Genomic DNA, 26,542 nt, shown 5'->3' with positions numbered 1-26,542 from the left:
GTAGTCTGCGCCACGTTGGAACGGCGTCGCTTCGTCGCAGGTGTCATGCAAGCCTCTGTCCGAGGTAATTAACGGCAGTACTGTGGGGTTCTAGGTGACGAGTACCTGGGGCCCAAAGCGATAACTGTCTACGTCTTCAGAAAGTGCCACCGCTTGCTGATATTGGAACAAGGAGAATGTGCGTGTGGCGGCTGCGTCTCAGCCGTGACTGACGGTACTAAGTAAGCTTACCGTGTCGAAAAAAGAACAGGTCTCCTGCCAGCTTCTGAGACAGGCAGGTGGCAAATTTTACCTGCTGCGACAAGGAAGCAGATAATGCCTTGGTCCTTCAGAGGTTTTCCATCCTGTCTAAGCACCAATTGGCGCCAAGGAGTAAGTTTTCTGTATCAAGACGGAGCCTTTCAAATTTTAGGCGCATCGTAACAGTTTGTCAAGACCAGAAAATACTTTAGTTAAATGTAAGAAAATAAGTGGAACAATTCCGACGGTGCTTGTTGGGTTGCAAGTTCAGTAGGCTACTGTATCGTAAATGATGACGCCTTCGGAAGACCCTGACTCCCAGTAATCACTCGAGGAACGGTCAAGACTGCGGCGTGTGGGTTACAATTCTTAGGCTGCCAAATGAGTTGGGGGTAGAGTCCAAAAGCGTCACTTTTGGCTACTAGGCGGGAATTAAAAACCACGTGCAGACGGAACGTTCCAGAAAGATGATGAGGGTAGTGTGCAACCAGATCCGAGTGGTAAAAGTATGAAAGGCCGGCCACGGGCAGCAGTGAACAGTCAGAGAGCTGTCAGTATTAGTGGTGTGAGCAGCGGATCAACAAAGGCGCCAGCTGCTCTGGAGACAGCAGCTACTGATCGGACAATAGCAGTTCATCCACGGGAAGACAGCACTACTCTGGGTGACGCGGCAACAACTGATAGGCGGGTAGCAACTTTACAGGTGTCTGATATATGTTTCATTAAATAGTGCTGAACAGAGGCGGTGTGTCACAATTAGCAGGGTAGCGGATTTCATTTGCTAATAGGAACAAATAGCCAAATATCACTTGTTTCTTTTTAGTTGGGCCAAGGAGCCACCGGTTCAGCAGGCGACAGAACAAGTGGCAACAACTGCCTAAGTCTCCTCGCTAGGCATCCTGGATAGTGAATTCTGTATTTATTAGAGCGACGAGTTTGGTGGATCTTGTCTCTTGGTAGTGGTAAGCCCCTTTGTAGTAGGACAGAATCGCAGTGAAAGGAGTTTCGACAGCAAAAAGTGGGAACTAATCGTGACTATATATATATATATATATATATATATATATAATGCATATGAGGACTGAAGCCACGCACTGAAGTTGGTACCAACGCTGGTATTTGAACCCAGGTCTCCTGCTCGCTAGAGAGATGTGCTAACCACTACGCCACGGTGGCACAGTGGCTTTACACAACTGCACGGCTACCCTTGCAAGCATCCCTCCTAAATCGAAATTTATATATAATCACAAATAAATATGTAAATACGCCTAACGATAATTTTATTCGACGAGTTCGTTTCATCTTGCTGCTGTTCCAGATCACCATCCACGTCGAAGATACTTCTCTGCTGTTGTTGTTGTTGTTGTGGTCTTCAGTCCTGAGACTGGTTTGATGCAGCTCTCCATGCTACTCTATCCTGTGCAACCTTCTTCATCTCCCAGTACCTACTGCATTCTACATCCTCCTGAATCTGCTTAGTGTATTCGTCTCTTGGTCTCCCCCTACGATATTTACCCTCCACGCTGCCCTCGAATACTAAATTGGTGATCCCTTGATGCCTCAGAACATGTCCTACCAACCGATCCCTTCTTCTGGTCACGTTGTGCCACAAACTTCTCTTCTCCCCAATCTTATTCAATACTTCCTCATTAGTTATGTGATCTACCCATCTAATCTTCAGCATTCTTCTGTAGCACCACATTTCGAAAGCTTCTATTCTCTTCTTGTCCAAACTATTTATCGTCCATGTTTCGCTTCCATACATGGCTACACTCCATACAAATACTTTCAGAAATGACTTCCTGACACTTAAATCTATACTCGATGTTAACAAATTTCTCTTCTTCAGAAACGCTTTCCTTGCCATTGCCAGTCTACATTTCATATCCTCTCTACTTCGACCATCATCAGTTATTTTGCTCCCCAAATAGCAAAACTCCTTTACCACTTTAAGTGTCTCATTTCCTAATCTAATACCCTCAACATCACCCGACTTAATTCGACTACATTCCATTATCCTCGTTTTGCTTTTGTTGATGTTCATCTTATACCCTCCTTTGAAGACACTGTCCATTCCGTTCAACTGCTCTTCTCTGCTCGCCAGCACCAATCTCGAAATAACCAAAGAGGGTTCTACTCTCTCTCAACTCCCTTATAAAGTTTAATTAGGAAAAATACAACCAACAATACTGTCATCGACGTGCCGATTCCTCCACGCAGGCCACAGCAAGCCTATACTGGTAGCACGGACCACTTGTGCAGGAACACGACAGGATGTTGCCATTTCCGAGACTAAGTTCTCTCGTGACGGTCGCATCGTCCATTAGATTCCAGTATATTGTTCTGCAGTATTTATGGACTCGGGCCAATATTGTCTGTTTACTCTCCGATTTTTCTTTGAGGGGGAAATACGCGTGTGCAGACATCGGAATATTAATATTAACAATGAAATACACCAGAGATTTGCTGCGGCCTCGTCCTTTGTTAACGTCGCTCGAGCAACCATGTACGCGTCTCGACCTGCGGCGAGCCTCGCTTGAGTAGTGTCATTCCGAAAGAAATGCCTCCAGTTTCTCTCCATGGAAACTACCGGAGGCACAGAAAACACAACACTGAATGGTTCAAATGGCTCTGAGCACTATGGGACTCAACATCTTAGGTCATAAGTCCCCTAGAACTTAGAACTACTTAAACCTAACCAACCTAAGGACATCACACACACCCATGCCCGAGGCAGGATTCGAACCTGCGACCGTAGCAGTCCCGCGCTTCCGGACTGCAGCGCCAGCACCGCTAGACCACCGCGGCCGGCAAACACAACACTGAACTCAGCAACATACTGTCGTTTATTCCGCACAATTTCGCCACTCACTATGCATGAATTTCCTTTGCTTTCGTACCTTTCTTTACGAAGTATTTGATCACCGTTCTAGTCTCGATTGCTTCCATCTTCACAAACGACAACACGGGAACAACAACAATACGAACACCAAGACCGAGAGAGAAGTCCGCACGACAGACCTCTCCTCAGAGCACAGTCGCGCAATCGCGCGCCACCTGTTTACTCACAAAGAGTCACTTGTTGTTACAGGGGAACCTCAATGCATTAGCCTGACACCTGGCGACGATTCCGCGAACTTTTCGAACTACGCTCGTATTGCACCGTTGACGACAGCGTCTGGAAATGTTGCTTACGTGGTCCTCCTTTAACAGCCCCGGAGAGATGTCACAGAGAATTAGTATGAAGGTAGTTCGATGAACCCTCTGCCAAGCACTTTAGTGTGATTTGCAGAGTAGCCATATAGATGTGAATGTAAGTATGAAAATGCTAAATCAAAACTATACATCGGATGTTGCAGGACAGTCCAGCCAACGATGGCAGAGAGTTCCATGGCCGCGAAACTACTGTTGTATCTGTAGTTTTAGTGTTACAAGCTGAAGTTTGTCTTCTCGTCGTTGCACGTTCTTATCTCAGTGACTTCTTAGATGACAGAATCCCGACAGATATGTGGACAGGATAATGTATCGTTTGAACAAACTTAATCGTTTGGTTGTGAGGCCGTGTTCAGCAGCAGGAGATTTGTCAAAATCGAGATATTCAATGTGACGTCGGTACTGTGTGCAGCTTTCTAAAATCATATGTTCGGTCTGAACTGTGAAACTGCTACCAAATTTTGAAATCAGAACGTGCAGCAACAACTACAAAAGAGGCGGTGGATATGGAAGCTGGCGCTCGACGCTGAAAGGCTACAGAGAAATAGCGACTGATGTTAGACCGTCACACACATCGACGTGCTGTCTGGTAATATACGTAATCCCGTGACTGCGACGTCTCCATGACGTAATTGGACAAACTAAATGCGAAAGCACCACTCCGCCTATTATTATCCCTGACGTTGGCGACAGAGAAAGTCACCGAACCTTTGAGTTCGCATACAAAACTGACGCGGTAAAATAAAAATCCGCCACACATTTACCCAAGATGTCGCCGCGAAAACCTAAGCTCTCAGTGATTGCTCTCACGTTTACCTCGTCAGTGTTTTATTTAGCAGCCTCTGACGCTGAGACAAGTTTGATCGCTCTTCCAGCTGCTACTGAAGCAAGTAGTGTGTCGCCTCGAAGGCTGTCTCTAAGGAAGCAGCGGCCGGAAAGCGAGCGACGCGCTCCGCTGAGCAAAGCGCGGGCAGTCTTCCACGGCGCTAATGCGAGTCCCGTGCCAACGGCGCGGCCCTGCTCCGGCAGCGACGACGCAGACGTAGACGTAGACACCGGCGCGGCGGCCATTAATTAACGCTTAGGCGGAGCCCGAGGCGGCTGCTAATTGGGGGAGGGGGGAGGGGTGAGGGGTGCGGGGGCGTTTCTTACGGCCGTCCGGCACGCAGCCGTCGCGCCCGCGGTTAATTGAATCCGCTGCGCAACAACTGAGCGACATCCCAGCCGCTACGTATCAAGACAGGCCCTCCCACTAACGACTTTAATGCTCTGTTTATCTTTCGCGGCACGTTTACCGCACCGTCAGACAGATTCGGCACTAATCTAGTAATCGAGTTTGCTTCCGCTATGAAGGTAACTGCTTCGCAGATTTGTGAAATGCGGTTAATAAGCCTACCGGTGTAGCGGCTGGGCTGTTTCTCGGGTTGGTTCCTCAGGTACGGCGTGTAGTCCCTAACTTGACGGACAGAATCTGCCCTTACCCTTCTCTGCTACAGCGCAGAGGCATCGCTGACGGGATGCCCCGTCGATCTAGAAGGGCTGGCAATCGTTTGGCGCGAATGAGTGACTCAGTCGCGCTAGTGGGACACGCAGGTGTGTGTGTGTGTGTGTGTGTGTGTGTGTGTGTGTGTGTGTGTGTGTGAGAGAGAGAGAGAGAGAGAGAGAGAAGCGAGCTTGGTTAAAATAATAATTTTGAAGCACAGGATTACATTAATTTAGTATCGGGGGAGTTTATAAATAATTAAAGGGAGATCATACAACGAGGAATCGGCAATGGTAAACTCAGATAAGCTCGTGGTAGAAGAGAGAGTGTAAATGTAGTGTGATTTATGTCAGATCAAGTAGGGGCATGATACTTTAATTTAAATTGAAATAAATTATTCGTGTCGTATGAAAGCATTCACGTATTACAAGCTCCTCATCATTATTAGAATATCTCCGAAGGGAATGCGTTATAGAACAGCGTGGGACAATATACAGGACTTGCGTCGTACGCTCTCGCTCAGCTGCTTATTAATGTCCGACGCCCCATTTTCTAACCTGCAGGACTACAGCAAGTAATAAAGTGTAACTCAATAAATATTGCACAGTGGCGGCTTACAAGTGCAGACTGCACAATGCCGCGTGGGAAACATTCACTAGCGACAAAAGTAATGTTCGGAATTGGTTTTGCTGCGACGGGGAATGGCCCTGTAAATGGGGAGAATCGTCCTACAAAGGTACAAAACCGAGGGTGGTGGGATAGTGACTAAGACGTACCCATTTCAACCGTGTCACTGCAGCCTACGATCTGTTACCGTGGTTGCGTGCCGACAAGCACACAGCAGTGGCTGTCAAACTTTTTTCCTCAAGAGCCAATACTGACACTGCGGCGCCGACACGTCGGGCAGCGAATGTTCTGATCTTGTTATTAACTGGTAATCTACACTCCTGGAAATGGAAAAAAGAACACATTGACACCGGTGTGTCAGACCCACCATACTTGCTCCGGACACTGCGAGAGGGCTGTACAAGCAATGATCACACGCACGGCACAGCGGACTCACCAGGAACCGCGGTGTTGGCCGTCGAATGGCGCTAGCTGCGCAGCATTTGTGCACCGCCGCCGTCAGTGTCAGCCAGTTTGCCGTGGCATACGGAGCTCCATCGCAGTCTTTAACACTGGTAGCATGCCGCGACAGCGTGGACGTGAACCGTATGTGCAGTTGACGGACTTTGAGCGAGGGCGTATAGTGGGCATGCGGGAGGCCGGGTGGACGTACCGCCGAATTGCTCAACACGTGGGGCGTGAGGTCTCCACAGTACATCGATGTTGTCGCCAGTGGTCGGCGGAAGGTGCACGTGCCCGTCGACCTGGGACCGGACCGCAGCGACGCGCGGATGCACGCCAAGACCGTAGGATCCTACGCAGTGCCGTAGGGGACCGCACCGCCACTTCCCAGCAAATTAGGGACACTGTTGCTCCTGGGGTATCGGCGAGGACCATTCGCAACCGTCTCCATGAAGCTGGGCTACGGTCCCGCACACCGTTAGGCCGTCTTCCGCTCACGCCCCAACATCGTGCAGCCCGCCTCCAGTGGTGTCGCGACAGGCGTGAATGGAGGGACGAATGGAGACGTGTCGTCTTCAGCGATGGGAGTCGCTTCTGCCTTGGTGCCAATGATGGTCGTATGCGTGTTTGGCGCCGTGCAGGTGAGCGCCACAATCAGGACTGCATACGACCGAGGCACACAGGGCCAACACCCGGCATCATGGTGTGGGGAGCGATCTCCTACACTGGCCGTACACCACTGGTGATCGTCGAGGAGACACTGAATACTAGACTGGCAAGGGAACTTGCTGTTCCAACAGGACAATGCACGTCCGCATGTATCCCGTGCCACCCAACGTGCTCTAGAAGGTGTAAGTCAACTACCCTGGCCAGCAAGATCTCCGGATCTGTCCCCCATTGAGCATGTTTGGGACTGGATGAAGCGTCGTCTCACGCGGTCTGCACGTCCAGCACGAACGCTGGTCCAACTGAGGCGCCAGGTGGAAATGGCATGGCAAGCCGTTCCACAGGACTACATCCAGCATTTCTACGATCGTCTCCATGGGAGAATAGCAGCCTGCATTGCTGCGAAAGGTGGATATACACTGTACTAGTGCCGACATTGTGCATGCTCTGTTGCCTGTGTCTATGTGCCTGTGGTTCTGTCAGTGTGATCATGTGATGTATCTGACCCCAGGAATGTGTCAGTAAAGTTTCCCCTTCCTGGGACAATGAATTCACGGTGTTCTTATTTCAATTTCCAGGAGTGTACAAAAAAATTGTTACGAGTCCCCAACACCCTAGCTGTAATAACGGCGCGGTAAGTTAGGCAATGTTAGCACGATTCGTTGAAGAAGGGCATGTTCAATTCTTCCTTTCCTCGTAATGGGAACTGTAACTCAAGCGATATTTACCCATTTAGATTTTTTTGATTTTTTGCCTAAACTTTAGGAATGATCGAGTAGTTTACGCAACTTGCATATTTTTATGCTATTGACATAAAGCAATCTTCTTGATTCAATGATCTGAAATTAAAGCATATGATTAACTTCAGAGTGTCCAACGAGTTATGAAATAAAGCTAGAAAACGTTCACGGAACATTTATTTATCATCTTGGAAGCTCCTGTTTACGTTTTTCAAACGTTTGTTATTCTAATTCTTTTCCTTTTCTTTTTTTTAACGCCACTTTAAGCAAAACACTGTTCCTCTTTACCCACGCAGACAAGTTTCGACTCCTATGTGTCATCTTCTGTGGGTGAAAGTTATTCCTGTAAAATATAATACAACGTCCTTGGCCGTTTACCTATCTGCCGCGTAAAATTTGTAACGTGTGCGTTTTGTTTTCATTACTCGCCTGGAAATTACATTGTGAGTGAAAATGCGTTTTAAGAGATCGGCTTTTTTTTCTTTTTCTTTGTCGTTTTGAGAGCGTGTAATCTGCAGAGTAGTCGTCATGATGAAATCTGTGAAATTTTTATATACTTTTCCGTGGGTGATTGTTGTGTGTGTTACTGTATTTACATTTTAGTTCCTTTAGTCTCTCTCTCTCTCTCTCTCTCTCTCTCTCTCTCTCTCTCTCTCTCTCTCTCTCTCTCTCTGTGTTGACACAGTGTACACTGTTATATAATCTCACTCTTACCTTTTTTTTCCACATTTACCAGGATACGTGGTTTGATCAAACAGTTAGGTCTGCATACTAATTGAAAGGTACTGTTACTATGTCTGCTCACTTGTTCATCGTTTGGCTTGTGTATAATGTGTAACGTGGCGCTAATTTTGCATGTGTCCTTAGAACTACTGTTGTATGTCTGCTGGGGTGGAAACCGTACAGAATTAAAAGAAATATTACTACTTATACCTGCAATCATTGGTATTAGATTTAACTGTCCGTATTTTCATGCATAATTCATAATTCATTTGGAATTGGTATCTTCATCTGATTAACGATTTATTAATGAGGTTAAACAGCTATTTTGAAAAAAAAACTGCCCCTTTACACATCACTAATAAATACATCACAAGGAAAATAAGCGTACTGTAAAAACTGTTATTCATCCTTTGAAATTACACACTGGTTGGTGTGGAGAGTAATAGAAGTTTTAGAATTTCGGCATGTGAACCATATTCGCGAGGTTTTGTGCCGAAAGAGTAGCAGAGAGACAGTGACTGACTGATACACACACACACACACACACACACACACACACACACACACACACACACACAGACAGACAGAGAGAGAGAGAGAGAGAGAGAGAGAGAGAGAGAGAGAGACTACAGGACGACAAATGTAAGTGTGGTAACGTACGCAGCCACTGCCCAGGACGAAATATTTAAAAATGCACCGATTTCTTCATGACTGCTTTGCAGATCACGTACTGTCAAAATGACAAAAAGAAAACAAAAAAGCCGATACACAGTAATGTATTTTCACTTGCAATGTAATTTTCACGTGACCGTCAAGACATACCAAACAAGAAGCAAATTTTATAAATTTTACGCCTAAGATAGAATAACGATCACGAATCCTGTATTATAATTTACAGAAAGAAATTTTACCCACAGAAGATGACACATAGGTGTCGAAACACGTATGGGTGAATAAAGCGGTTATTCAGATCCGCTTATCCAGGCGTTTCAGTCCCGAACCACGCGGCTGCTACGGTCGCAGGTTCGAATCCTGTCTCGTGCATGGATGTGTGTGATGTCCTTACGCTAGTTAGGTTCAAGTAGTCTAGGGGACTGATGACCTCAAATGTTAAGTCCCATGGTGCTCAGAGCCGTTTAAACCATTGATCCGCTTACTAAGATAGGGAAAGTGATGGATTTGAACCCTAGAGTCGCAGTGATATGGCGACATTTCCAATCTTCTAGGTACTCCGGAGTGGGAGACGTTGAGGTACTAAACTGACGCGTACGGGAGAGTTCGTTTTGTTCACGGACCAGCGCCGTCCGGTACACATGGCGGCGCGTAGTTCGACCCCCGCCCCCGCAGGAAATGCGGTTTGCACACGGCCGCCGCGCGTCCAACCGAAGCAATGAACGCCGCTCGCAGCGCCCGCAAATGAGATTTAAATTATTCACTGAACACGTCATAATTATGGCCTCGTGCGCGCATGGTGATTTAATATGTACGGGCGATGACGAATGAAATAAATGATGCGTGGTAAATGCACGTCATCGAAATTAACCGCGGCGCGCGCCGAGTCGCCCGGCTTAACTGCTTTCGCCCGCCGTTGCCGCTGCAGTGCGGCGCCTGTTTTGCTAGGGAGGTTCTCTTAATTGCCGCCTACGACGCACTCACTCAGGGCTGCCGGTCAGTTAGACGTGTACTGCGAAATCCCGCAAACGGACTTGTTGCTGAGGTAGTTTAAATTACGAGATGTTTTACTACGTAAACGTTTCTGCACACTGTTGCTGTCTAATGTAATGCTGAAGGAACAAACTATTGTAGACTTTATGAACAACTGTTTCGACACATTCTTGGCGAGAACTAAGACTCCATACCGGACACCGACCATGTCGATCGGAAAGAGGGTGTGATCCGATTGTTCCGGATCCAAAGCACTTACTAGAACGCGTTTCTGCGACGGAACACTCAACACATCTGTCCCTCAACACTGTACAGTTAATTATGATTTCGAGAAGGGCTGCTCTTATTGAACAGTTAACTGGGACGGAGAATGGAGAGAAATTTCGTCTTACGCAAGACACCGTTCGGTTAGTTTTGTTTTAATCAATAATATTTCAGCCAACGGCCCTGCCGCAGTGGTAACACCGGTTCTCGTCACATCACCGAAGTTAAGCGCTGTCGGGCTGGGCTAGCACTTGGATGGGTGACCATCCGGTCTGCCGAGCGCTGTTGGCAAGCGGGGCGCACTCAGCCCTTAAAAGCAAACTGAGGAGCTACTTGGCTGAGGGGTAGCGGCACCGATCACTGGACAGCGGTATGTTGCCCACGTTTCCCTCGGAATCCGATGACGCCTAAGGGCTGAAGGTGACACGACGGTCGATCGGCACCGTTGGGCCTTCAATGCCTCGTCGGACGGTGTTTGTTTGTTATATACTATAGGTATTTCCTTACACGCCGTGTATCTGCAGCTACAGCGCCTTTGGCTGGCGATACACAGTAAATCATAAGACGGCGATCTAGCATGTACGTACGTTGTCACTATTTTTTCTTTGAGCGAACATGTGTAGCGAATAGTGTGAGATAAATTGGTGAGGCGACACGTTGCCACTGAACAGTCTTCATCAACCAAGTGGCTAAAGCGGAAGCAGCCTACGAGAAAATACGGTATCTGTTTAGATTCCGGTTTTAGAAATAATTTTCTCAGCAAAACTTCTGGTTTCTGTACTCTGTTAACTGATTATTTGAAAACGTCGTGGGTTACATTCTTAACATCTCGCCGGCAGTGCTGGTTTCAGACTCTCATTGGCGGACACGGCGGATCAAGTCGCAATCCACGAATCCAGATTTAGTTTTAGTGATATGAAATGGAACGAGTTCGTAAGGTCGGTTATGGGGAAGGCGACTGGTCTTCTTTGGTTTACTAGCACACTTCTCGAAAGGTGTATGTAACATATAAAGGAGAACACCTGTGCAACCATTTCTTGAGTACTGTCACAGTGTTTGCGATACCCGCCTGTCGGGTCCAAAAGACGCTTCGACTCAATTCGGAAGCGTGCTGCTGGATTTGTTACCGATACGTTCTATCAATGTCAGAGTGCATTGGATTCTCGATAGTTCGAGGTACGCGGGACCACGACCACCTCGAACTGTTGAAAATTAGAACTAGAGACATTTATGTGGAAAAAAGAAATGAAATGGTGTTCGCGTTGAAAAGTATAAACCACATGACCAACGCCTCACTTTTTTTGAAACTTATTTCTGTATAGTTTTTCTGTTAAGAGATTCTTTATAGCATTCTTTGAAGTAAAGCGTTCCAATTTCATTCGGTTTCTTCGCCGGTCACAAACAGTAATTACCCGATCCCGTATTTAAGAACAAGTTTTTTTTATTGTGTCTCCTTTCTCAGGTAGTTTCGGTGCTTCTAACTTAACATTTAAAATCACAAATTTCCTTTGTTACAGCACTAATCTTTAAGAGTACATACAAAAACAGTCAACACAGAAAACCAAACACGACACTGTACTGGACCGTCAATGACAGACCTGAAAAACCTTTTTCAACAGAAGGTTTGCATGTGTACACAATTAAGAACCAGGAGAAGCGTATCTGTGACGCCATTGACACTGACGCAACTAACCTAAGAGGCGTGAGTGGTTAGACAGGTGCTGTGCTATGAGCGCGTCAAGGAAACGGTTCGAGGCTCGCTACACTGTGCAGTAATATTTTTATTTTATTTTTAGAAGCCTCCGTTTTATGGGAAACTCGTAATACCGAAAGTCCAAATATCGAGACACTTCTGTATTAAGAGAATGCTTCGTGAACTTTCATGGGAATGGAAGCGAGAGGACACTTTGGCAAGATGGTATTGTAAAATTTTAAAGATGCTACGTCTGCGGCAGACTGCAGAATGGTCCTACTGCTACGATCATTAATCTCGTGTGATGACCGGGTAAACGGGATACATTGGGGCTCGTACTGAAGCATGCAGACAATCGTTTCTCCTTCGCTCTACTTTTGAATGGAATAGCCACGCAAATGATTAGCAGTGGTCATTCGCCATGCACAGAATTCGGAGTTTGTACGTAGATGTAAGTTTCAGCGGGTGGATTAGCACTTTTTCCCAACTAATCTTCCTCGCGAAGGGCGTAACCGAGCAAATAATTTATATGGCTCGAAGAATCATTAATACTGCGAGAGACAGATTATCTCTGGGTCTGATATAAGAACTGTGGATATAATGTGGAACATTAAGTGCACAAGGAACTTATTTATGATTGAGATTTGCGGAGAATAGGATCGCAGTGGCATTGTAATTAGCGGCATTGTTGTAAGCTGCCATTTTGAGTAGCGAATGTAACGTGAAAAATTATGATAACATTTCATGTCATAGAAGATGCTGATGATGATCCTGACATCTAGCTATGAAGATCATTTATCGAAAAAATGTAATTTCGTGAAAGAAAAGGTACGTTCAAATCATTGGTTATTTTGTCTTCTTCCTAGTCTATGGCTCGGAACACTGTTTGGTGTGTCGTAAAAGGTAGGGAACTTCTTATCGTGGGAAATCAATAGACCCTGCACTATTTATGCTGCCGGCAGCTGGTGGCGGAGCTGTTCTGGGCGCTTCAGTCTAGAACCGCGCCACCGCTACGGTCCCAGGTTCGAATCCTGCCTCGGGCATGGATGTGTGTCATGTCCTTAGGTTAGTTAGGTTTAATTAGTTCTAAGTTCTAGGGGACTGATGACCTCAGATGTTACGTCCCATAGTGGTCAGAGCCATTTGAACCATTTTTGAACTATTTATGCTCTATTTTAAGAGATTGAATTCTGGACTTTATCAAAACTAATACACAACTTGGACACTGATTCTCTCATGTAGCACTCAAGAAGGCTTCCCCACGGCCTACAGTTGTGCTTCTGATTACCTTAAGAAGTTACAGAGTCTACGATCGCCGGAATTTATTTCAGGTGCTGACTTCGACGTCGAGAGACAGATGTTTTATACATCTGGGAATTTAACTAATAATTATTTTTGTGCCTGGAAGTGTGGGAGGTAACTGTATAAAAATTCTGGGGAAGCGACTTCTCTCGCCACAAAGTTTCCATTCAAGTTGTCGTTGCTGTGGTCTTCAGTCCTGAGACTGGTTTGATGCAGCTCTCCATGCTACTCTATCCTGTGCAAGTTTCTTCATCTCCCAGTACCTACTGCAACCTACATCCTTCTGAATCTGCTTAGTGTATTCATCTCTTGGTCTCCCCCTACGATTTTTACCCTCCACGCTGCCCTCCAATACTAAATTGGTGATCCCTTGATGCCTCAGAACATGTCCTACCAACCGATCCCTTCTTCTGGTCAAGTTGTGCCACAAACTTCACTTCTCCCCAATCCTATTCAATACCTCCTCATTAGTTATGTGATCTACCCACCTAATCTTCAGCATTCTTCTGTAGCACCACATTTCGAAAGCTTCTATTCTCTTCTTGTCCAAACTATTTATCGACCATGTTTCACTTCCATACATGGCTACACTCCATACAAATACTTTCAGAAACGACTTCCTGACACTTAAATCTATACTCGATGTTAACAAATTTCTCTTCTTCAGAAACGCTTTCCTTGCCATTGCCAGTCTACATTTTATATCTTGTCTACTTCGACCATCATCCGTTATTTTGCTCCCCAAATAGCAAAACTCCTTTACTACTTTAAGCGTCTCATTTCCTAATCTAATTCCCTCGGCATCACCCGACTTAATTCGACTACATTCCATTATCCTCGTTTTGCTTTTGTTGATGTTCATCTTATATCCTCCTTTCAAGACACTGTCCATTCCATTCAACTGCTCTTCCAAGTCCTTTGCTGTCTCTGAGAGAATTACAATGTCATCGGCGAACCTCAAAGTTTTTATTTCTTCTCCATGGATTTTAATACCTACTCCAAATTTTTCTTTTGTGTCCTTTACTGCTTGCTCAATATACAGATTGAATAACATCGGGGAGAGGCAACAACCCTGTCTTACTCCCTTCCCAACCACTGCTTCCCTTTCATGTCCCTCGACTCTTATAACTGCCATCTGGTTTCTGTACAAATTGTAAATAGCCTTTCGCTTCCGGTATTTTACCCCTGCTAACTTTAGAATTTGAAAGAGAGTAGAAATGTAGGTTTGCCTTTCCTTAATCTTTCTTCTAAGATAAGTCGCAAGGTCAGTATTGCCTCACGTGTTCCAGTGTTTCTACGGAATCCAAACTGATCTTCCCCGATGTCGGCTTCTACTAGTTTTTCCAATCGTCTGTAAAGAATTCGTGTTAGTATTTTGCAGCTGTGGCTTATTAAACTGATTGTTCGGTAATTTTCACATCTGTCAACGCCTGCTTTCTTTGGGATTGGAATTATTATATTCTTCCTGAAGTCTGAGGGTATTTCGCCTGTTTCATACATCTTGCTCACCAGATGGTAGAGTTTTGACAGGACTGGCTCTCCCAAGGCCGTCAGTAGTTCCAATGGAACCTTGTCTACTCTGGGGGCCTTGTTTCGACTCAGGTCTTTCAGTGCTCTGTCAAACTCTTCACGCAATATCATATCTCCCATTTCATCTTCATCTACATCCTTTCCCATTTCCATAATATTGTCCTCAAGTACATCGCCCTTGTATAGATCCTCTATATACTCCTCCTACCTTTCTGCTTTCCCTTCTTTGCTTAGAACTGGGTTTCCATCTGAGCTCTTGATGTTAATACAAGTGGTTCTCTTTTCTCCAAAGGTCTCTTTAATTTTCCTGTAGGCAGTATCTTAACCCTCTTGAGATAAGCCTTTACATCCTTACATTTGTCCTCTAGCCATGCCTGCTTAGCCATTTTGCACTTCCTGTCGATCTCATTTTTGAGACGTTTGTATTCCTTTTTGCCTGCTTCATTTACTGCATTTTTATATTTTCTCCTTTCATCAAGTAAATTCAGTATCTCTTCTGTTACCCAAGGATTTCTACTAGCCCTCGTCTTTTTACCTACTTGATCCTCTGCTGCCTTCACTACTTCATCCCTCAAAGCTACCCATTCTTCTTCTACTGCATTTCTTTCCCCCATTCCTGTCAACTGTTCCCTTATGCTCTCCCTGAAGCTCTGTACAACGTCTGGTACTTTCAGTTTATCCAAGTCCCATCTCCTTAACTTCCCACCTTTTTGCAGTTTCTTCAGTTTTAATCTAGAGGTCATAACCAGTAGATTGTGGTCAGAGTCCACATCTGCCCCTGGAAATGTCTTACAATTTAAAACCTGGTTCCTAAATCTCTGTCTTACCATTATACACTCCTGGAAATTGAAATAAGAACACCGTGAATTCATTGTCCCAGGAAGAGGAAACTTTATTGACACATTCCTGGGGTCAGATACAGCACGTGATCACACTGACAGAACCACAGGCACATAGACACAGGCAACAGAGCATGCACAATGTCGGCACTAGTACAGTGTATATCCACCTTTCGCAGCAATGCAGGCTGCTATTCTCCCATGGAGACGATCGTAGAGATGCTGGATGTAGTCCTGTGGAACGGCTTGCCATGCCATCTCCACCTGGCGCCTCAGTTGGACCAGCGTTCGTGCTGGACGTGCAGACCGCGTGAGACGACGCTTCATCCAGTCCCAAACATGCTGAATGGGGGACAGATCCGGAGATCTTGCTGGCCAGGGTAGTTGACTTACACCTTCTAGAGCACGTTGGGTGGCACGGGATACATGCGGACGTGCATTGTCCTGTTGGAACAGCAAGTTCCCTTGCCTGTCTAGGAATGGTAGAACGATGGGTTCGATGACGGTTTGGATGTACCGTGCACTATTCAGTGTCCCCTCGACGATCACCAGTGGTGTACGGCCAGTGTAGGAGATCGCTCCCCACACCATGATGCCGGGTGTTGGCCCTGTGTGCCTCGGTCGTATGCAGTCCTGATTGTAGCGCTCACCTGCACGGCGCCAAACACGCATACGACCATCATTGGCACCAAGGCAGAAGCGACTCTCATCGCTGAAGACGACACGTCTCCATTCGTCCCTCCATTCACGCCTGTCGCGACACCACTGGAGGCGGGCTGCACGATGTTGGGGCGTGAGCGGAAGACGGCCTAACGGTGTGCGGGACCGTAGCCCAGCTTGATGGAGACGGTTGCGAATGGTCCTCGCCGATACCCCAGGAGCAACAGTGTCCCTAATTTGCTGGGAAGTGGCGGTGCGGTCCCCTACGGCACTGCGTAGCATCCTACGGTCTTGGCGTGCATCCGTGCGTCGCTGCGGTCCGGTCCCAGGTCGACGGGCACGTGCACCTTCCGCCGACCACTGGCGACAACATCGATGTACTGTGGAGACCTCACGCCCCACGTGTTGAGCAATTCGGCGGTACGTCCACCCGGCCTCCCGCATGCCCACTATACGCCCTCGCTCAAAGTCCGTCAACTGCACATACGGTTCACGTCCACGCTGTCGCGGCATGCTACCAGTGTTAAAGACTGCGATGGAGCTCCGTATGCCACGGCAAACTGGCTGACACTAACGGCGGCGGTGCACAAATGCTGCGCAGCTAGCGCCATTCGACGGCCAACACCGCGGTTCCTGGTGTGTCCGCTGTGCCGTGCGTGTGATCATTGCTTGTACAGCCCTCTCGCAGTGTCCGGAGCAAGTATGGTGGGTCTGACACACCGGTGTCAATGTGTTCTTTTTTCCATTTCCAGGAGTGTATAATCTATCTGATACCTTCTAGTATCTCCAGGGTTCTTCCATGTATACAACCTTCTTTCATGATTCTTAAACCAAGTGTTAGCTATGATTATGTTGTGCTCTGTGCAAAATTCTAGCAGGCGGCTTCCTCTTTCATTTCTTAGCCCCAATCCATATTCATCTACTACGTTTCCTTCTCTCCCTTTTCCTACACTCGAATTCCAGTCACCCATGACTATTAAATTTTCGTCTCCCTTCACTATCTGAATAATTTCTTTTATTTCATCATACATTTCTTAAATTTCTTCGTCATCTGCAGAGCTAGTTGGCATACAGACTTGTACTACTGTGGTAGGCGTGGGCTTCGTATCTATCTTGGCCACAACAATGCTTTCGCTGTGCTGTTTGTAGCAGCTTACCCGCATTACTATTTTCCTATTCATTATTAAACCTACTCCTGCATTACCCCTATTTGATTTTGTGTTTATAACCTTGTAGTCACCTGACCAGAAGTCTTGTTCCTCCTGCCACCGAACTTCACTAATTGCCACTATATCTAACCTTAACCTATCCATTTCCCTTTTTAAATTTTCTAACCTACCTGCCCGATTAAGGGATCTGACATTCCACGCTCCGATCCGTAGAACGCCAGTTTTCTTTCTCCTGATAACGACATCCTCTTGAGTAGTCCCCGCCCGGAGATCCGAATGGGGGACTATTTTACCTCCGGAATATTTTACCCAAGAGGGCGCCATCATCAGTTAATCATACAGTAAAGCTGCATGCCCTCGGGAAAAATGACGGCTGTAGTTTCCCCTTGCTTTCAGCCGTTCGCAGTACCAGCACAGCAAGGCCGTTTTGGTTATTGTTACAAGGCCAGATCAGTCAATCATCCAGACTGTTGCCCCTGCAACTACTGAAAAGGCTGCTGCCCCTCTTCAGGAACCACACGTTTGTCTGGCCTCTCAACAGATACCCCTCCGTTGTGGTTGTACCTACGGTACGGCTATCTGTATCGTTGAGGCACGCAAGCCTCCCCACCAACGGCAAGGTCCATGGTTCATGGACCTACATTCAAGTAACTGGGCATTATTCAGTTATAATAATTTAACTTCAATTTCAGGGGGAGAGAAGTTAAAGAGGCTTTCTCTATACGGCTTATGGCAAAGTGATTTGCGAAATAGGACTGTTTGCACCTGGTTTCACCTTACCGCGATTGCTGCGCACTCCGGAACACGAGCTCGATCGAGCACTCACTACCGACGCTGTCTGACAGTGTGACGGGACCGACTTGCAGCTAACCGAATTTGATCTCTCATCATTCCCCAACACGGCTGGTCTCTCTGCAACCGGACGCGGTTCCTGGAGCGCACGGACGGGCGACGCCATGTTTGGATTTAATTTCCTGGCGCAGACGACAGGCAGTGCGCCGGAGCTAAGACGCTCCTTCCCTGGTGGCGGCCGGCGTGACTGCGGGCCACACGGCAGCAAACGCACTCCTCCTCCACAGCTACAGCTTCGCTTCTCTCGTAAGCTCCGTCCCTCCTTAACTCACTGAACGCCACGACGTAACATCCTTAACGCCCAGCAACAGGTGCCGGGGAAAGCCAGAGTCTAATGCCCCGCTCTTTCTTCTCGGAGCGCCACGTGTCTAGCGGGTGAGTGTGTGGGACGGTAGCTGTCGCGTGGCGCCAGGATATCGACGAGGTGCATGCAAACTACAAAGGAAAATTATGAACTACATTACAGCCACTGCGAAACATTGGATTGGATTTTACTCGGCATTTTCTTCAGCTTTGGCCAGTCACCTAATCAGCAGTTTGCGAAAATCCGATCTAAATTCAGCGTCGTACTGTTGTACCGTCTACGGCTAGAATCTATTTGCAGTCACGTATTCTGCGATCGTTCCTTTAATCTTCGTGGGCCACGTCAAACTTAGCAATATAATACTGCTGGAAACTACTGAAGGTTTCTGAAGCTCCGAAGATATTTTGAACTTTCGGCTGCTTAAAACTTTTCAAAACAATATTTAGTAGACTAGTTTTATTCACTTACAACTTTTTCCAGGGATGTGAACTGTAGGTGAAGTTTAGAGTTTTCTCAGGGCCCACTGTAATAATATTTCCGGCTTCTGGAGCACGTAGTATATTGTTGCAGATTATACCTGAGTTGAACGACGCTGTAACAGAAGACGTATGATATCATTAGGTGGCAGCCGCAACAGCTACTGTTAGCATGATGCGGCTCTTGTGCCCCGACGGGAAGTACATTGGAGACCGCTCTCAGTACTGTACTGTTATGACGTATTTCCACTTTTTTTACTGTCAATTTTACGTGAACAGTCTCTAGTACTAGAACGTAACACGCACAGTACACCAGTTGCAGCTGGCCTATCTGACAACCTCCAGGGGTAACAAACATTTGATTTGCAGGGTACGATATGGCTGTAGACCAAATTTAAAATGTCGTAATCTACTCACTGAGCATCATCATATTATTGTAAAGGCTTAACATAGTAAGGCAAGTATTGTAGTCATAAACTTTGTGTACGAGTGTGTCTTCGGACAGCGTAACTCGTGACGCAATATCTGATCTCTTAATGACTAGCAACTAACTTTACACATAATTTCGAATTTTCGCCAAGCTTTTTCTCTAACAGCCCTCACAAAATGAGAAAGAAGAAAAAAAGTTTATCGCTTGAACACTTTCGCTTTCATGCAATGACACTTTTGCATCACGCATATCGACTTCACTTACTACTTATTTAATAGTAACTGTATTCACGACGCTTTTGTAGACAATATTCACATGTACCACTGAATGTACCTACAAAATTATATCATTGTACGGCACACAACTTAGGAGATATGACGTCAAAATGTGAGATGTATGAAAAATAGCTTTTGCTGAAAACGGAGCGCAAATTACCCGCACTACACTCTTCCACTGTTCGATAATGTGATCACTTAGTTATCACCAACAAACTTTAAACATAATTTTAAACCTTTCCTATACTTCGTCTATCTTATATGCTTACGGTCAAGTACGTAACACCTCACCTCATTTGTGAACTAATCATACGTTTGAAGTTGTTTTTTACATGGGAGTTCGATTTTTTTTAAAGAATCGCAAGTTCGCATCATTGGTTGGTTGATCCGGGGAAGGAGACCGAGCAGAGGGGTCGTCGGTCCCATCGGATGAGAGCAGGATGCGGAAGGAAGTCGACAGCGCCCTTTCACAGGAACCGTCCCGGCATTTATCTGAAGCGATTTAGAGAAATCACGGAAAACCTAAATCAGGAAGGCCGGACGCGGACTTGAACCGTCGTCCTCCCGAATGGGAGTCCCCGTCTGCTGACCAGTGCGCCAACTTCCTCGGAGGCTTACTGACTGATGTACTGCGGAGACACGAAACACTTCGTGCACCCTTGTATGTGTAAAGAAGTGATTCATCCCGAACAGTTCGTATGCTGACATGGAGTTAGCAGATGTGCAATTTAACTCTGTCATCTTCGAGAACAGCACACTATTAAGTGTATACAAATACCTGATTCCTCTTATTACATGTTTTATATAAATATTTTATTGGAAAGTGATAAAGGGCTGAGACTGATTAATGAAGCATAGGTGTGATTTGTTGTGGTAACTTAATTCGCGTTCACATGATTACACAACTTTGTAGAAGTGACTCTGGTACTTACAATAAAAATAGAGTGGATTGCTATGAACTACCGACTCGACTTCTTGAGACAGAAGCCTCAGCCCGTTTGTTACAAGGACACTGAGGCTCTAATCAGAAGCCACGTACTCGATACATATGTGCTGCGCGTGTGTTGTGACAACGTCGCATGAAGACGCAAAGGTCGTGGAACCGTTAGGCCTTTAGTATCTCGCTCTGATGCTGCGAATTACAAACAGGCTCCTTACACGTTCTGTCACTGCAGTACAAAAGGAGGCAGCAATGTGCTCTTTGTGATAAGGCAGAGAAAGGAACAGCGCAACGCCTTTATATCCATGTGCTATTTATTAGTTTTACCTGTAATCTCTGGTGGGAGAAGGTTTACTGTTAATTCGCCATACCACGCCAAAGAAATCTTTTATAATGTTCCAAGGTTTTGCCCAACTTGATGACGTTTTAGACGTCCAGGAAAACACTGGACAAATTCCTCCACAGTGACTACTCACCCCCGGTTCTACGGTTTCGAGACACAGTCTCATTTGCAAACGTTACGTGGATCATTATGTCGAGTGGCCAAAAATTAAGCGAGACAGTACAGCAAAAGGCACTTTTTCACCTGTTCAAACCATCGACACGAGTTAATACAGGGTGTTTCAAAAATGACCGGTATATTTGAAACGGCAGTAAAAACTAAACGAGCAGCGATAGAAATACACCGTTTGTTGCAATATGCTTGGGACAACAGTACATTTTCAGGCGGACAAACTTTCAAAATTACAGTAGTTACAATTTTCAACAACAGATGGCGCTGCAAGTGATGTGAAAGATATAGAAGAGAACGCAGTCTGTGGGTGCGCCATTCTGTACGTCGTCTTTCTGCTGTAAGCGTGTGCTGTTCACAACGTGCAAGTGTGCTGTGGACAACATGGTTTATTCCTTAGAACAGAGGATTTTTCTGGTGTTGGAATTCCACCACCTAGAACACAGTGTTGTTGCAACAAGACGAAGTTTTCAACGGAGGTTTAATGTAACCAAAGGACCGAAAAGCGATACAATAAAGGATCTGTTTGAAAAATTTCAACGGACTGGGAACGTGACGGATGAACGTGCTGGAAAGGTAGGGCGACCGCGTACGGCAACCACAGAGGGCAACGCGCAGCTAGTGCAGCAGGTGATCCGACAGCGGCCTCGGGTTTCCGTTCGCCGTGTTGCAGCTGCGGTCCAAATGACGCCAACGTCCACGTATCGTCTCATGCGCCAGAGTTTACACCTCTATCCATACAAAATTCAAACGCGGCAACCCCTCAGCGCCGCTACCATTGCTGCACGAGAGACATTCGCTAACGATATAGTGCACAGGATTGATGACGGCGATATGCATGTGGGCAGCATTTGGTTAACTGACGAAGCTTATTTTTACCTGGACGGCTTCGTCAATAAACAGAACTGGCGCATATGGGGAACCGAAAAGTTGCAGTCCCATCGTCCCTGCATCCTCAAAAAGTACTGGTCTGGGCCGCCATTTCTTCCAAAGGAATCATTGGCCCATTTTTCAGATCCGAAACGATTACTGCATCACGCTATCTGGACATTCTTCGTGAATTTGTGGCGGTACAAACTGCCTTAGACGACACTGCGAACACCTCGTGGTTTATGCAAGATGGTGCCCGGCCACATCGCACGGCCGACGTCTTTAATTTCCTGAATGAATATTTCGATGATCGTGTGATTGCTTTGGGCTATCCGAAACATACAGGAGGCGGCGTGGATTGGCCTCCCTATTCGCCAGACATGAACCCCTGTGACTTCTTTCTGTGGGGACACTTGAAAGACCTGGTGTACCGCCAGAATCCAGAAACAATTGAACAGCTGAAGCATTACATCTCATCTGCATGTGAAGCCATTCCGCCAGACACGTTGTCAAAGGTTTCGGGTAATTTCATTCAGAGACTACGCCATATTATTGCTACGCACGGTGGATATGTGGAAAATATCGTACTATAGAGTTTCCCAAACCGCAGCGCCATCTGTTGTTGAAAATTGTAACTACTGTAATTTGGAAAGTTTGTCTGCCTGAAAATGTACTGTTGTCCCAAGCATATTGCAACAAACGTTGTATTTCTATCGCTGCTCGTTTAGTTTGTATTGCCGTTTCAAATATACCGGTCATTTTTGAAACACCCTGTATATTACAATGGAGTGCAAACTCCCGTGAAGTGTGCGTGTACAACGCTTGAACTGCTGCTCTTCAGCTGCGCTGCATTACTTCGTCTAATTTTTGGTCATCCGAGATAATAATCAATGTAAGTTTTTTACCTGAGAATGTTTCTAAATAGATCACCCGAATAAACAAGCCATCAAAGTAATTATTCTACGTTTCTTTTGAACATCGTTTAATGACGCAGTATTGCGAAATTTGTGTTAGTTCTCTTTTGCCGCTACTTTACCAATATCTATCTCATTGTGGTTGACACCTCAGGGAGCTCAACAATCGCTACGAGCCAAAAATCAGCTAAGAATACAGAAGTGAATGATAGAATAAAGAAACATTCATAACAAAATGAACAGCTGCAGACGGTAAAGTGATTGTAATCTTAAAAAAGTTGGCGTCTGGCGTGAAACAATAATTCGACATGAGATTTCTTTTAGAAACCAACCGTAGCATTTATGCCAGGTCTGTCGAAATATGGCAGACACAGGTGTGTATTTAGACAGCGGTGGCAACCTATCGTACATCGGGTCGAACTGACTGCAACAGGTGTCATTCCCTCGGCTTATTACAGAAGAGATGAATCTCTGTCACACGTGTCAATGAGATTTCCGGCTATTTTCATCGGTGTTGGCTTTTGCGTTGCAGTTAATTTGCAAGGGGAACAGATGGTCTGCTTGCTCAAATCTTTGTAAATGACAGTGTCAGCACTGCCCTCGTTAATCTTCAAATCTTCCCACATCTCTCATCAGTGACTGTTGCTCTGTAAGAGCCCATTAACACCGTGACTTATGACACCTTGCGGATTTATTGGTTATTTTACTTTGAAGGCTGTTAGCGTAATGTAGATGCGATAATGGAACACAGGGCACTAAATCTACCGCGCACACCTTCACCTGCGCACATTTTAAGGAGTTTCTGCGCGTGTGCTACTGGCGTGACTTAATTTCTTTACGGGACAAGGACGTATGGGTTTGATCAGCAATGTGCAAGGTTCACGGCGTGGACTGCTAGCCCTTACCACTCCAGTACAAGTTTACGTCAATGCCATCAGGTCGTAGCACACTGCAGCGAACTTTTGCCGTTCGCCAGAAATCCCGTTAGGCAGTAGCGTATACCACAGATAAGCGAATTCACTCACTATATAGTAGAATTCGATTGGACATCAGTATATATTACAGGTACACTGATAGAAAAACCTATTTTCTGGATTCTGAATGAGACATAGTACTGTAAGTTTTGCATTTTGTCATAGAGTAATTCATTTGAGGCACTGAAACCATGCAGCACGTCATCGTTGATTGTGAGAATTTATTATTTACTCATGCTTCTAAATCTGTTGAGCTTATTGTGAATCAGGTTTATCAGTACAGTAGGCTAACATTGTACGTTTTTCTGAACATTTACGATGAATTGTCTCACTGGTTTCTCTGATATTCACTTAGATAGGGGGAGCTTGAGACGGTGTGCTTTCGGCCCTTATGGCTTCCAGCGCGTCATTTCTATTTTTCTCAAGTGACCTTATTGGCACATAGTACTACTTGAATTTAATGAATTTCCCAAAACGGCAGTTCGTGTTTCGAGTTGGTTGTCTACTGTGCTGGAATCGGCTTTATCGTGGTGTGTCAACATGGACTCTGTTGAACTTTTATCAAACGCTAACAGAAAAGCAAGTTACCAGGTAAAGGTAGCCGCAAAGAAACTAGGGCATTGCAGACCACATCCGTAGTCTCAGAAAGTCACGAAATCAAATAAGTGTGACTACAGGCGAATGTTTAACAAGAACGTGTATAATAAGCGTAATTTGTTATGTGGGTGCAACATGAAAGTGCCAGATTTTCAGCCGAGAAGTTAATTCGTTAACTAATATATGAATTAAGATTTTGTACACCCGTCCGAAAAATTAAAAAAGCACGAAAACTCCCATTTACACAAAAATGCGAAACGGAGAGGAGCGAAAGCTTAAACACTATTTCGTTCTTCCCATAAATTGCACTTCAACGAAATTCCACCAAAACAGTTCTTTTTTCAGACAAGTTATGCATATTATTATTATTTCTTTCTTTTCTCAGACGTTATGTCTGGTCAAAAATGGAAGTGACGCGGACCTTGATCAAGCGTGACTTCCTTTTAACTGTACGGTATGTTATATTGCATTTAGGAACTTTCGGGTGATTGAACATGTATCAATATTTACGGATTTCTGTAGTTGTATATATAAGTTTGGATGTAGCTGTATTGCATTGATGTACTGGTGGATATTGTGTGGTATGACTCCTGTAGTTGATAGTATAATTGGTATAATGTCAACTTTATCCTGATGCCATATGTCCTTGACTTCCTCAGCCAGGTGGATATATTTTTCAATTTTTTCTCCTGTTTTCTTTTGTGTATTTGTTGTATTGGGTATGGATATTTCGATTAGTTGTGTTAATTTCTTCTTTTTATTGGTGAGTATAATGTCAGGTTTGTTATGTGGTGGTGTTTTATCTGTTATAATGTTTCTGTTCCAGTATAATTTGTATTCATCATTCTCCAGTACATTTTGTGGTGCATACTTGCATGTGGGAACGTGTTGTTTTATAAGTTTATGTTGTAAGGTATTATTTTTGCTACATTGTTATGTCTTCTGGGGTATTCTGTATTTGCTAGTATCGTACATCCGCATGTGATGTGATCTACTTTTTCTATTTGTTGTTTGCAAAGTCTGCATTTATCTGTTGTGGTATTGTGATTTTTAATAATATGCTTGCTGTAATATCTGGAGTTTATTGTTTGATCCTGTATTGCAATCATGAATCCATTGCCTTTTGTTAGCCATGTGTTGGATGCGTCTTGATCAATGTGTGGCTGTGTTAGATGATACGGGTGATTGCCATGTAGTGTTTTCTTTTCCCAATTTACTTTCTTCATATCTGTTGATGTTATGTGATCTAAAGGGTTGTAGAAGTGGTTATGAAATTGCAGTGGTGTAGCCGATGTATTTATATGAGTGATTGCTTTGTGTATTTTGCTAGTTTCTGCTCGTTCTAGAAAGAATTTTCTTAAATTGTCTACCTGTCCATAATGTACGTTTTTTATATCGATAAATCCCCTTCCTCCTTCCTTTCTGCTTAATGTGAATCTTTCTGTTGCTGAATGTGTGTGATGTATTCTATATTTGTGCCATTGTGATCGTGTAAGTGTATTGAGTGCTTCTAGGTCTGTGTTACTCCATTTCACTACTCCAAATGAGTAGGTAAATATTGGTATAGCATAAGTATTTATAGCTTTTATCTTGATTCTTGCTGTCAGTTCTGTTTTCAGTATTTTTGTTAGTCTTTGTCTATATTTTTCTTTTAGTTCTTCTTTAATATTTGTATTGTCTATTCATATTTTTTGTCTGTATCCTAGATATTTACAGGCATCTGTTTTTTCCATCGCTTCTATGCAGTCACTGTGGTTATCCAATATGTAATCATCTTGTTTAGTGTGTTTTCCTTTGACTATGCTATTTTTCTTACATTTGTCTGTTCCAAAAGCCCTACTTATATCATTGCTGAATACTTCTGTTATCTTTAGTAATTGGTTGAGTTGTTGATTTGTTGCTGCCAGTAGTTTTAGATCATCCATGTATAGCAAATGTGTGATTTTGTGTGGGTATGTTCCAGTAATATTGTATCCATAATTTGTATTATTTAGCATGTTGGATATTGGGTTCAGAGTAAGGCAGAACCAGAAAGGACTTAATGAGTCTCCTTGGTGTATTTCACGCTTAATCTGTATTGGCTGTGATGTGATATTATTTGAATTTGTTTGGATATTAAGTGTGGTTTTCCAATTTTTCATTAC

The 26,542-nt window shown here is 45.0% G+C and overlaps 1 protein-coding gene and 1 pseudogene across 14 annotated transcripts in view; one reads left to right on the top strand and one right to left on the bottom strand.

The window, feature by feature from the left end:
• LOC126092534 (CUGBP Elav-like family member 2) overlaps window positions 1–26,542 on the bottom strand; it is an 823,092-nt gene that overhangs the window by 566,576 nt on the left and 229,974 nt on the right. The window lies entirely within an intron of this gene.
• LOC126093465 (5S ribosomal RNA) lies at window positions 10,236–10,353 on the top strand (annotated as a pseudogene).

This window comes from Schistocerca cancellata, chromosome 7, assembly GCF_023864275.1.
Source record: "Schistocerca cancellata isolate TAMUIC-IGC-003103 chromosome 7, iqSchCanc2.1, whole genome shotgun sequence".
NCBI classification, from domain to species: domain Eukaryota; kingdom Metazoa; phylum Arthropoda; class Insecta; order Orthoptera; family Acrididae; genus Schistocerca; species Schistocerca cancellata.
Note: the sequence above shows the minus strand (reverse complement) of the source record. Positions and strands in the feature narration are given on the sequence as shown.